Below are 13,698 nucleotides of genomic sequence, written 5' to 3' on the forward strand. Positions count from 1 at the left end.
CTCATTGATAGGTGGACTTAGACTGCATGGCTTCCAGCTTGAGAGGATGGTCCTCGTGAAACTCGATGTAGCTTGCTTAACAATTTTCTGCATGCGGTTAATTAATAATGTCCGGCATTTGTGTTTGGTACTGATGAGACCAACTCCCCCTCTCGACGATGGTAGGGTTAATGTTTCAAAGCTGACTTTAAATAGATGTCTCCGCAGCACGTACCAACAGAATGCTTTTTGTATACTGGCTGCGAGGTGATCGGAAACCGGTAAAATTTGAGCTAAATAATACATACGGCTCGCTATAGATATGCGAACTGTATGAACTTTCTGCAAGAGATCCAGTTCCCTATCAGAGTAAATACAGGTTGTTGCTCGAACCTTGTGCAACATATCTGTCCAGTTTTTGGTGGCCATAACATCAGGGACCGCACACCAATAAACGCCAAGAGATTTGTGTTGGTCTTTCGTTGCACACCAATCGATATGGGTGACATCACCGATTCCGCACCCGACGTGTAGCAACGTCGTCTTCCTTTTGTTGAGCTTCGCGCCGGTGACCGCATTGAAGGTGTTGACAATGTGTCCTATCTCCAGGAGATTAGCCTCTGAAGTTACACCTAAGCAGACGTCATCAGCGTAAGCAATACATGCCATCTTCTGCATGCCAATGGGGATTCCTCTGGACCTCTGATTTATGGTCATAAGCAGAGGCTCGACAGCGATGGCATACAACGCCATCGATAACGGGCAGCCTTGTCGGATTGATCGTCTGATCGTTATTGCGTCCGTTAAGTGACCATTGACAATTACACGAGACGTGGCGTTGGAAATTAATTGACGTAGCAGAGTGACGAAACGGCAGCCAAAACCCATCTTCAGCAGTGCCTTAGTCAGGTATTCGTGACTGATGCGGTCATACGCTTTTTCAAAATCGAGAAAAAGCAACGCCCCAGGCTCTTGAGTGTGCGCCAATGTGCATATCACTTCCCTGAGATCGCAGGCAGCTGATATTATGCTTCGGCCAGGTACCGCTCCATATTGATGGTTTCCAAGGAGTTTGTTCAGTACCGGTTGCATGCGCTGCTTCACTGCCCTCGTTATGATTTTAAAATCCGAGTTGAGTAGCGTAATCGGTCTGAGACCTTGGATCTTCCGACTGTTGCCTGGTTTCGGCAAAAGTACAATAAAGCCTTCCCTCAATTCGTTTGGAACAGAATCAAGTCTCCACATCTCATTAGCTATTTGGAGAAACGTTGGAGCCAGGATGTCCCAATAGTGCTGATAAAATTCTGCGCCGAGACCGTCGGGGCCAGGGGATTTCCGTTTTGCAGCGCTGAAGACCGCCTGTTTTAAGTCTTTGCACTGAAAGCCGCCTCTATAGTTTCAATGTCCTCGTGTGATAAGACAGAAGGGATGTCCCTGAGGACTTCGTCGCAGAGAGCGTCGTCAACCTCTTGTCTGTTATACAGGTCACTGAAGTGGCGGTATATATGCAATGCGATGTCCCGTTGTTTAGTAAAGACAGTTCCCGCTCCATCTTCCACTTCTTCAATTAGCTTGGCTTTCTCTCGCCGCAGAGTGCGTAAGGTATGGTAGAGGGAAGCCGTCTCATCTGCCGCGATGTCCTTGGGCTGTGACCTACGTATGGTGACTTCCATTTGCTGGCGATAGAGAGTCATAATCTTAGCTTTATATTTCTTGATGCGGCAGTAGGTGTCAACGGCTGTGATGTCAGCGCCATGGTATAATTCCCGAAGACCAGAAAAATAAAATTCTATTGTCTGCCTATGCCAGTACGACTGCTGATACGCATAGCGTTTAATCGTTGTCCGAAGCTTAGGTTTTGCACTATGGAGCCACCATTCGGTGATAGACCGATACCCGGTTTGCGTGCGCTGTAGTTGCCCCCACACCTGTGTTATCTCTTCGTCCAGCTCTCTGTCTGGCAACAGGCCAACATTCAGTTTCCAATAACCCCTTCCACGAGTTACTTGTGGGCGTTGGAGGTTTACATAGCATTGGTGTACGCTATGGTCTGAAAAGCTGACGGGGGCGATATCACTGTTGGCTACCCTACGACCAAGAGCGGGGGAGACATAAATCCGGTCGATCCTGCTGGCAGAGTTATTGGTAATGTGCGTGTATGCTACGCGATCGCCGTGTATAAGTTCCCAGCTGTCTAGTAGTTTCAGTCCTTGCACAAGACAGTCGAGCTCCGTGCACTTATTAAAGTTGGGCGTTTGATCCTTTGGTGAAAGAACGCAGTTAAAATCTCCGCCTAAAATACAGTTCTCAGCATGTCCACCAATTAAAAAGGGGATATCGTTTTTATAAAAGGAGGACCGTTCCTGTCGGCGGTTGCTGCCGGATGGTGCATATAAGTTGACAATCTGAATACCGTTAACTATACATGCGATGCCTCTGCCATTAATGAGCCGTACTACATTTGAGTGGGGGATGCCATCTCGTAACAAAATTGCGGTCCCAGTATGGTCTTCTTTGCTAATATTTACTATAGTGGTAAACCCAGCTACTGTCGGTTCCACGCAAACTTCCTGTAGTAACCCAATGTCCACGTTCGTTCGGCGGATGAAGTCGGTAAACGCTCGAAGTTTTACATCGGTCTGGATTCTGTTCATGTTAATGGTCGTCAGATTATACGTAAAGATTTCAGTCATTGAGGCAGAAATTGCGCAGCTGGGAAAGACCATCACCTCTATGCATACACATACACACACCACTACAGCACTACAAACACCTATAAGGGGCCCTCGTGGCGGTCTGTCTCATCGTCCGAACCCCACGAAGGTCCCGGAGGTTGCTGCCGGCCGTCGTCAGATTCCATAGGTACTACTCCGTCGGGTGGGGGCGATTCTGGAGCAGCAGATTGGCTGGTTTTTAATTTTGCAGCCACCTGTTGCGCCACGGGCTTCAACTGTTTTGCAGTCTGTGTAGCACCGTCGCGAGCAACGCGAGGTTTCTTTTTATCAGGGGACACTCTGCGTTTGGCATCTTTTGGTGCATCGTAATCTGCCTTTTTAGCTTTCCGGGAACCTGAAGCTGCATGCGGTAGGTTGGTATTTAATTGGCTATCAGGGGAATCTGCAAGAACTGTGACAGTTTCAGCAGGCTGTAATGTCACCTGTCGGGTGTTCACGGGGTCGGAATGCCAAGGGTCACTTGAAGGAACGTCGGTGACGGAGCGGATGTTGTCCGACAGCTCAAGGGAAGTGTCTTCTTTCGCCGTTGCGGGTTCATCTACATTCGTGGGAAGGATAGATTCCTTTGCAGCTTCGCCCTCGACAGAATTTTGTTCAGGAATGATGGGTGATTCCGTGTTGATATTATGACCTGCCGGAGCGTCGGACATTTCCACGTCACCGGAATGTGTGACGGCAGATGTGTCGTGCGCGGCACTGTACATCGCGGCATCAGCAGAGCTCGCGAAAAGGCCGGCACCGGTAAACAAGCGGCTGGCAACGGTGGCGTACTGTGCACGCGGCTGGCCGTCCGGCCCTGTCTCGGCCGGCAACTGCACAGGTCTCCTGCGCGGACATTGAGCTCTGAGGTGGCCGAACATGTTACAAACAGAGCATGTGCGAGGCTGCCCTTCATAAACAACTAGAGCTTTAAAACCGCACATATGAACGAAAGACGGAATGTGAGTTTCTAGGTCAATCCTGACAGTTCTGACCCCGTTGTCAACTTTATAGTACATGTTGCCACCCCAACGATCGGCGGTGACTGAGTACACGGTACCGTACTTGGATAGGGCCTCCTTGATGTACTTAAAGTCAAGTTCAAAGGGTAGCAAGTGCACTTTAACTGCCCGAAGTCCTAGTCCGGCGTAAGTAATGGCAACACGACTCACCTCGCAATTGCTGGTCTTGTATTCGGCGACCCCGTTCGTAGTGGCCATAATCCTCTGGCAGATATCGTCGTTTTTAAATTTAACGTAGAAAACGTTGCTCAAAAAATCATATCCCATGCCAAGGCAGTCTTCTGCAGGTACTTTAAACGTGTCACGAAACCAATCATCAAACTCGTAAACCTTAGGACGCACGACATCGAAACTAAAGCTGAACTTTAAAGTGTACTTCCTTAAATGAGACTCCATTATGCACGAATACCAACAACTCACAAAGCGCACAATGTAAACACACGCGAGCGTAAACGCCGAGCACGCTGCGCTGCTGCGTCCGACCGCTAAGGCGGCTCGGCCGCGACTGAGCCTATTCGTTCCGAAAACGCACTGCATGTGAATGACGCCACCTTTGATGGTCTCACCATGTAGGGCTGCAGCTCAGCCAGCGTTCTCCCTGTCTGTCGCGGTTGGATTGTTTCCATCGACGTCTTTTACTACAGGAACTTCACGAATCGGAGGGAGCTCGTAGCCGATGCCCTTGCTAACACAGAAGAGAAACTGTTGCTATTACGAGCCGCCGAGCCCAGGCAAAGTGCCGCTAACGAAGCGATTGCCTTTGGTGACATCTTTTGCAATAACGACTGCGCGAATCGACGGTATCTCGTAAGGAAGGAAAGAGCAGCAGCTGCCGCCGAGCCCAGGCGCCGTGCCGAACACGCAGAAGGTCCCCGGCTCGATTGCGGGCGGAAACCCGTTTTCGTCGCACTCAGCAAGACACTTGCTACGATCTCTACTGTGACCATTTAAATCAACTTCAAACGTTCCATCAGCAGGGTGCACATGGCTCAAATGAAACATGAAACGGTTTCAGAACTGGTTGTCGGATTTTAGCGCTGACTTGGAGGCCTGGAAATGCGCGAAACAGCCGCCGCCATGCGATTTATTACCACACCGTTGTACAAAACGCAAGGGCTCGTCCGGGATTTGAACCCGGGACCTCCTGCACCCGAAGCAGGAATCATACCCCTAGACCAACGAGCCTATTCGTTCCGAAAACGCACTGCATGTGAATGACGCCACCTTTGATGGTCTCACCATGTAGGGCTGCAGCTCAGCCAGCGTTCTCCCTGTCTGTCGCGGTTGGATTGTTTCCATCGACGTCTTTTACTACAGGAACTTCACGAATCGGAGGGAGCTCGTAGCCGATGCCCTTGCTAACACAGAAGAGAAACTGTTGCTATTACGAGCCGCCGAGCCCAGGCAAAGTGCCGCTAACGAAGCGATTGCCTTTGGTGACATCTTTTGCAATAACGACTGCGCGAATCGACGGTATCTCGTAAGGAAGGAAAGAGCAGCAGCTGCCGCCGAGCCCAGGCGCCGTGCCGAACACGCAGAAGGTCCCCGGCTCGATTGCGGGCGGAAACCCGTTTTCGTCGCACTCAGCAAGACACTTGCTACGATCTCTACTGTGACCATTTAAATCAACTTCAAACGTTCCATCAGCAGGGTGCACATGGCTCAAATGAAACATGAAACGGTTTCAGAACTGGTTGTGGGATTTTAGCGCTGACTTGGAGGCCTGGAAATGCGCGAAACAGCCGCCGCCATGCGATTTGTTACCACACCGTTGTACAAAACGCAAGGGCTCGTCCGGGATTTGAACCCGGGACCTCCTGCACCCGAAGCAGGAATCATACCCCTAGACCAACGAGCCTATTCGTTCCGAAAACGCACTGCATGTGAATGACGCCACCTTTGATGGTCTCACCATGTAGGGCTGCAGCTCAGCCAGCGTTCTCCCTGTCTGTCGCGGTTGGATTGTTTCCATCGACGTCTTTTACTACAGGAACTTCACGAATCGGAGGGAGCTCGTAGCCGATGCCCTTGCTAACACAGAAGAGAAACTGTTGCTATTACGAGCCGCCGAGCCCAGGCAAAGTGCCGCTAACGAAGCGATTGCCTTTGGTGACATCTTTTGCAATAACGACTGCGCGAATCGACGGTATCTCGTAAGGAAGGAAAGAGCAGCAGCTGCCGCCGAGCCCAGGCGCCGTGCCGAACACGCAGAAGGTCCCCGGCTCGATTGCGGGCGGAAACCCGTTTTCGTCGCACTCAGCAAGACACTTGCTACGATCTCTACTGTGACCATTTAAATCAACTTCAAACGTTCCATCAGCAGGGTGCACATGGCTCAAATGAAACATGAAACGGTTTCAGAACTGGTTGTCGGATTTTAGCGCTGACTTGGAGGCCTGGAAATGCGCGAAACAGCCGCCGCCATGCGATTTGTTACCACACCGTTGTACAAAACGCAAGGGCTCGTCCGGGATTTGAACCCGGGACCTCCTGCACCCGAAGCAGGAATCATACCCCTAGACCAACGAGCCTATTCGTTCCGAAAACGCACTGCATGTGAATGACGCCACCTTTGATGGTCTCACCATGTAGGGCTGCAGCTCAGCCAGCGTTCTCCCTGTCTGTCGCGGTTGGATTGTTTCCATCGACGTCTTTTACTACAGGAACTTCACGAATCGGAGGGAGCTCGTAGCCGATGCCCTTGCTAACACAGAAGAGAAACTGTTGCTATTACGAGCCGCCGAGCCCAGGCAAAGTGCCGCTAACGAAGCGATTGCCTTTGGTGACATCTTTTGCAATAACGACTGCGCGAATCGACGGTATCTCGTAAGGAAGGAAAGAGCAGCAGCTGCCGCCGAGCCCAGGCGCCGTGCCGAACACGCAGAAGGTCCCCGGCTCGATTGCGGGCGGAAACCCGTTTTCGTCGCACTCAGCAAGACACTTGCTACGATCTCTACTGTGACCATTTAAATCAACTTCAAACGTTCCATCAGCAGGGTGCACATGGCTCAAATGAAACATGAAACGGTTTCAGAACTGGTTGTCGGATTTTAGCGCTGACTTGGAGGCCTGGATATGCGCGAAACAGCCGCCGCCATGCGATTTGTTACCACACCGTTGTACAAAACGCAAGGGCTCGTTCGGGATTTGAACCCAGGACCTCCTGCACCCGAAGCAGGAATCATACCCCTAGACCAACGAGCCTATTCGTTCCGAAAACGCACTGCATGTGAATGACGCCACCTTTGATGGTCTCACCATGTAGGGCTGCAGCTCAGCCAGCGTTCTCCCTGTCTGTCGCGGTTGGATTGTTTCCATCGACGTCTTTTACTACAGGAACTTCACGAATCGGAGGGAGCTCGTAGCCGATGCCCTTGCTAACACAGAAGAGAAACTGTTGCTATTACGAGCCGCCGAGCCCAGGCAAAGTGCCGCTAACGAAGCGATTGCCTTTGGTGACATCTTTTGCAATAACGACTGCGCGAATCGACGGTATCTCGTAAGGAAGGAAAGAGCAGCAGCTGCCGCCGAGCCCAGGCGCCGTGCCGAACACGCAGAAGGTCCCCGGCTCGATTGCGGGCGGAAACCCGTTTTCGTCGCACTCAGCAAGACACTTGCTACGATCTCTACTGTGACCATTTAAATCAACTTCAAACGTTCCATCAGCAGGGTGCACATGGCTCAAATGAAACATGAAACGGTTTCAGAACTGGTTGTCGGATTTTAGCGCTGACTTGGAGGCCTGGAAATGCGCGAAACAGCCGCCGCCATGCGATTTGTTACCACACCGTTGTACAAAACGCAAGGGCTCGTCCGGGATTTGAACCCGGGACCTCCTGCACCCGAAGCAGGAATCATACCCCTAGACCAACGAGCCTATTCGTTCCGAAAACGCACTGCATGTGAATGACGCCACCTTTGATGGTCTCACCATGTAGGGCTGCAGCTCAGCCAGCGTTCTCCCTGTCTGTCGCGGTTGGATTGTTTCCATCGACGTCTTTTACTACAGGAACTTCACGAATCGGAGGGAGCTCGTAGCCGATGCCCTTGCTAACACAGAAGAGAAACTGTTGCTATTACGAGCCGCCGAGCCCAGGCAAAGTGCCGCTAACGAAGCGATTGCCTTTGGTGACATCTTTTGCAATAACGACTGCGCGAATCGACGGTATCTCGTAAGGAAGGAAAGAGCAGCAGCTGCCGCCGAGCCCAGGCGCCGTGCCGAACACGCAGAAGGTCCCCGGCTCGATTGCGGGCGGAAACCCGTTTTCGTCGCACTCAGCAAGACACTTGCTACGATCTCTACTGTGACCATTTAAATCAACTTCAAACGTTCCATCAGCAGGGTGCACATGGCTCAAATGAAACATGAAACGGTTTCAGAACTGGTTGTCGGATTTTAGCGCTGACTTGGAGGCCTGGAAATGCGCGAAACAGCCGCCGCCATGCGATTTGTTACCACACCGTTGTACAAAACGCAAGGGCTCGTCCGGGATTTGAACCCGGGACCTCCTGCACCCGAAGCAGGAATCATACCCCTAGACCAACGAGCCTATTTTTTTTTCTTTTTTTTGTTTTCTTTTATTTTTTTTTTTTTTTTTTTTTTACTCATTTTTGTTTGGGCCTCCTTCCCTCCCCTTCAGCCCGACCTGACGCTCACCAAAATCGCCTTCCGCGGCGTCGGCTTCTTCTGCCTTGAAGTTTAGTTATGGATTTTCTCCGTTTTATCGTAGATAATGGCTCCTTGCCAATTAAAATCAATGAACTTCATCCGAGAGAAATAAAATGGTGCCGTGAAGGTGAAGACACCGGAGTGCAAGGTAAAAGTAATGTTCTCCAGTAAAGAATAGTATGACCAAGGGTCTTGTTGGATCAATGAACCTCTATTGTTCCATAAGATTAAGATTCTTTCTTATGAAATTAAAGCGGCTCTCCGCCGGGTGGAAAAAAAAAAAAAAAGAAAAAAAAAAAAAAAAAAAAAAAAAATTTGCATTCAAAAGTAATAATAAATCAAAGAAAGATAAATTGATGAATGTGGTAGTACTGGACTCGGAGTGTCCACGGTGGGAATGTCGCGTGGTGACTGCGTCAAGGTTTGTCTTCTCGTGAAGTAGATATCTCATTTTCCGTGTCGGATCTTGACACTTTCACTCCTAGAGTTCCTCCAAGGTTGTTAGCCCAAAGTGTCGTCTCATAACTTTGATGCAGTCACTCGCGAAATGCGGCCGTGCCGTCGTGGGCCTGTTCGTAAACGTGCAATCCGAGGGGTGTTCACATACCCATCACCATAATTTGTAACATATTTCCATACGTGTCTGCATAATCCCTGTGTCGCATGATCAGTGCGTGTTGATATTCCAAGTACGCGAGGTAGTCATCAAGTGATGCACGGCGATTGTTGATGATAAAGGCAATGGTGTGGCCTAACATCCATATGGCCGCGTTGTGTTTCCTGCGTGGATATCGTATTTTTTGCGGACGGAGCAATTCCATTGGATCCACGTGTTGTGGTACAGTACGGTCGATGATTGCTAAGTTCCTCCGCATATGAGCGACGATCGGCCCTGCGGTACTACAGGCTAACCGGTGGGCCACAGTGTCCACATAGCCGCATAAGTCGCAGTTCGGCGTGGGGCTGAGGTGGATCTTGTGCAATTTTTCATTGGTAGGCACCTTGTCGTTGATAACTAAGTACCATGCGGATGCGACCCTTGAAGGCAATACGTGACTATGGACAGTTCTCCAGACTGTATTCCACTGGATTTGCGGGTATTTTTGTGTTATTCTGTTGGTTCTGCCGTCGGTTGTAAGGAAGCTATATATCTTGGTGTTGGTATACGGTGGATGGATGCCCTCTGCGTAACGAATGTAACTAAATTCACTGTAATATAGTCGGATGTGGCGAAAGGTCATCGGTATCGTGGCCTCATTGATAGGTGGACTTAGACTGCATGGCTTCCAGCTTGAGAGGATGGTCCTCGTGAAACTCGATGTAGCTTGCTTAACAATTTTCTGCATGCGGTTAATTAATAATGTCCGGCATTTGTGTTTGGTACTGATGAGACCAACTCCCCCTCTCGACGATGGTAGGGTTAATGTTTCAAAGCTGACTTTAAATAGATGTCTCCGCAGCACGTACCAACAGAATGCTTTTTGTATACTGGCTGCGAGGTGATCGGAAACCGGTAAAATTTGAGCTAAATAATACATACGGCTCGCTATAGATATGCGAACTGTATGAACTTTCTGCAAGAGATCCAGTTCCCTATCAGAATAAATACAGGTTGTTGCTCGAACCTTGTGCAACATATCTGTCCAGTTTTTGGTGGCCATAACATCAGGGACCGCACACCAATAAACGCCAAGAGATTTGTGTTGGTCTTTCGTTGCACACCAATCGATATGGGTGACATCACCGATTCCGCACCCGACGTGTAGCAACGTCGTCTTCCTTTTGTTGAGCTTCGCGCCGGTGACCGCATTGAAGGTGTTGACAATGTGTCCTATCTCCAGGAGATTAGCCTCTGAAGTTACACCTAAGCAGACGTCATCAGCGTAAGCAATACATGCCATCTTCTGCATGCCAATGGGGATTCCTCTGGACCTCTGATTTATGGTCATAAGCAGAGGCTCGACAGCGATGGCATACAACGCCATCGATAACGGGCAGCCTTGTCGGATTGATCGTCTGATCGTTATTGCGTCCGTTAAGTGACCATTGACAATTACACGAGACGTGGCGTTGGAAATTAATTGACGTAGCAGAGTGACGAAACGGCAGCCAAAACCCATCTTCAGCAGTGCCTTAGTCAGGTATTCGTGACTGATGCGGTCATACGCTTTTTCAAAATCGAGAAAAAGCAACGCCCCAGGCTCTTGAGTGTGCGCCAATGTGCATATCACTTCCCTGAGATCGCAGGCAGCTGATATTATGCTTCGGCCAGGTACCGCTCCATATTGATGGTTTCCAAGGAGTTTGTTCAGTACCGGTTGCATGCGCTGCTTCACTGCCCTCGTTATGATTTTAAAATCCGAGTTGAGTAGCGTAATCGGTCTGAGACCTTGGATCTTCCGACTGTTGCCTGGTTTCGGCAAAAGTACAATAAAGCCTTCCCTCAATTCGTTTGGAACAGAATCAAGTCTCCACATCTCATTAGCTATTTGGAGAAACGTTGGAGCCAGGATGTCCCAATAGTGCTGATAAAATTCTGCGCCGAGACCGTCGGGGCCAGGGGATTTCCGTTTTGCAGCGCTGAAGACCGCCTGTTTTAAGTCTTCTGCACTGAAAGCCGCCTCTATAGTTTCAATGTCCTCGTGTGATAAGACAGAAGGGATGTCCCTGAGGACTTCGTCGCAGAGAGCGTCGTCAACCTCTTGTCTGTTATACAGGTCACTGAAGTGGCGGTATATATGCAATGCGATGTCCCGTTGTTTAGTAAAGACAGTTCCCGCTCCATCTTCCACTTCTTCAATTAGCTTGGCTTTCTCTCGCCGCAGAGTGCGTAAGGTATGGTAGAGGGAAGCCGTCTCATCTGCCGCGATGTCCTTGGGCTGTGACCTACGTATGGTGACTTCCATTTGCTGGCGATAGAGAGTCATAATCTTAGCTTTATATTTCTTGATGCGGCAGTAGGTGTCAACGGCTGTGATGTCAGCGCCATGGTATAATTCCCGAAGACCAGAAAAATAAAATTCTATTGTCTGCCTATGCCAGTACGACTGCTGATACGCATAGCGTTTAATCGTTGTCCGAAGCTTAGGTTTTGCACTATGGAGCCACCATTCGGTGATAGACCGATACCCGGTTTGCGTGCGCTGTAGTTGCCCCCACACCTGTGTTATCTCTTCGTCCAGCTCTCTGTCTGGCAACAGGCCAACATTCAGTTTCCAATAACCCCTTCCACGAGTTACTTGTGGGCGTTGGAGGTTTACATAGCATTGGTGTACGCTATGGTCTGAAAAGCTGACGGGGGCGATATCACTGTTGGCTACCCTACGACCAAGAGCGGGGGAGACATAAATCCGGTCGATCCTGCTGGCAGAGTTATTGGTAATGTGCGTGTATGCTACGCGATCGCCGTGTATAAGTTCCCAGCTGTCTAGTAGTTTCAGTCCTTGCACAAGACAGTCGAGCTCCGTGCACTTATTAAAGTTGGGCGTTTGATCCTTTGGTGAAAGAACGCAGTTAAAATCTCCGCCTAAAATACAGTTCTCAGCATGTCCACCAATTAAAAAGGGGATATCGTTTTTATAAAAGGAGGACCGTTCCTGTCGGCGGTTGCTGCCGGATGGTGCATATAAGTTGACAATCTGAATACCGTTAACTATACATGCGATGCCTCTGCCATTAATGAGCCGTACTACATTTGAGTGGGGGATGCCATCTCGTAACAAAATTGCGGTCCCAGTATGGTCTTCTTTGCTAATATTTACTATAGTGGTAAACCCAGCTACTGTCGGTTCCACGCAAACTTCCTGTAGTAACCCAATGTCCACGTTCGTTCGGCGGATGAAGTCGGTAAACGCTCGAAGTTTTACATCGGTCTGGATTCTGTTCATGTTAATGGTCGTCAGATTATACGTAAAGATTTCAGTCATTGAGGCAGAAATTGCGCAGCTGGGAAAGACCATCACCTCTATGCATACACATACACACACCACTACAGCACTACAAACACCTATAAGGGGCCCTCGTGGCGGTCTGTCTCATCGTCCGAACCCCACGAAGGTCCCGGAGGTTGCTGCCGGCCGTCGTCAGATTCCATAGGTACTACTCCGTCGGGTGGGGGCGATTCTGGAGCAGCAGATTGGCTGGTTTTTAATTTTGCAGCCACCTGTTGCGCCACGGGCTTCAACTGTTTTGCAGTCTGTGTAGCACCGTCGCGAGCAACGCGAGGTTTCTTTTTATCAGGGGACACTCTGCGTTTGGCATCTTTTGGTGCATCGTAATCTGCCTTTTTAGCTTTCCGGGAACCTGAAGCTGCATGCGGTAGGTTGGTATTTAATTGGCTATCAGGGGAATCTGCAAGAACTGTGACAGTTTCAGCAGGCTGTAATGTCACCTGTCGGGTGTTCACGGGGTCGGAATGCCAAGGGTCACTTGAAGGAACGTCGGTGACGGAGCGGATGTTGTCCGACAGCTCAAGGGAAGTGTCTTCTTTCGCCGTTGCGGGTTCATCTACATTCGTGGGAAGGATAGATTCCTTTGCAGCTTCGCCCTCGACAGAATTTTGTTCAGGAATGATGGGTGATTCCGTGTTGATATTATGACCTGCCGGAGCGTCGGACATTTCCACGTCACCGGAATGTGTGACGGCAGATGTGTCGTGCGCGGCACTGTACATCGCGGCATCAGCAGAGCTCGCGAAAAGGCCGGCACCGGTAAACAAGCGGCTGGCAACGGTGGCGTACTGTGCACGCGGCTGGCCGTCCGGCCCTGTCTCGGCCGGCAACTGCACAGGTCTCCTGCGCGGACATTGAGCTCTGAGGTGGCCGAACATGTTACAAACAGAGCATGTGCGAGGCTGCCCTTCATAAACAACTAGAGCTTTAAAACCGCACATATGAACGAAAGACGGAATGTGAGTTTCTAGGTCAATCCTGACAGTTCTGACCCCGTTGTCAACTTTATAGTACATGTTGCCACCCCAACGATCGGCGGTGACTGAGTACACGGTACCGTACTTGGATAGGGCCTCCTTGATGTACTTAAAGTCAAGTTCAAAGGGTAGCAAGTGCACTTTAACTGCCCGAAGTCCTAGTCCGGCGTAAGTAATGGCAACACGACTCACCTCGCAATTGCTGGTCTTGTATTCGGCGACCCCGTTCGTAGTGGCCATAATCCTCTGGCAGATATCGTCGTTTTTAAATTTAACGTAGAAAACGTTGCTCAAAAAATCATATCCCATGCCAAGGCAGTCTTCTGCAGGTACTTTAAACGTGTCACGAAACCAATCATCAAACTCGTAAACCTTAGGACGCACGAC

The 13,698-nt window shown here is 49.9% G+C and overlaps 6 non-coding genes across 6 annotated transcripts; all 6 read right to left on the reverse strand.

Moving 5' to 3' along the window:
• Positions 1–4,828: 4,828 nt before the first annotated feature.
• Positions 4,829–4,900, reverse strand: Trnap-cgg. The gene has a single exon. It is a non-coding gene; the product is annotated as a tRNA-Pro (tRNA).
• Positions 4,901–5,501: 601 nt separating this feature from the next.
• On the reverse strand, positions 5,502–5,573 carry Trnap-cgg. The gene has a single exon. It is a non-coding gene; the product is annotated as a tRNA-Pro (tRNA).
• Positions 5,574–6,174: 601 nt separating this feature from the next.
• On the reverse strand, positions 6,175–6,246 carry Trnap-cgg. The gene has a single exon. It is a non-coding gene; the product is annotated as a tRNA-Pro (tRNA).
• A 601-nt stretch (positions 6,247–6,847) lies between these two features.
• Positions 6,848–6,919, reverse strand: Trnap-cgg. The gene has a single exon. It is a non-coding gene; the product is annotated as a tRNA-Pro (tRNA).
• A 601-nt stretch (positions 6,920–7,520) lies between these two features.
• Positions 7,521–7,592, reverse strand: Trnap-cgg. Its single transcript has one exon. It is a non-coding gene; the product is annotated as a tRNA-Pro (tRNA).
• A 601-nt stretch (positions 7,593–8,193) lies between these two features.
• On the reverse strand, positions 8,194–8,265 carry Trnap-cgg. The gene has a single exon. It is a non-coding gene; the product is annotated as a tRNA-Pro (tRNA).
• Between the last annotated feature and the right edge of the window lie 5,433 nt (positions 8,266–13,698).

This window comes from Schistocerca americana, chromosome 2 (assembly GCF_021461395.2).
Source record: "Schistocerca americana isolate TAMUIC-IGC-003095 chromosome 2, iqSchAmer2.1, whole genome shotgun sequence".
NCBI lineage: Eukaryota > Metazoa > Arthropoda > Insecta > Orthoptera > Acrididae > Schistocerca > Schistocerca americana.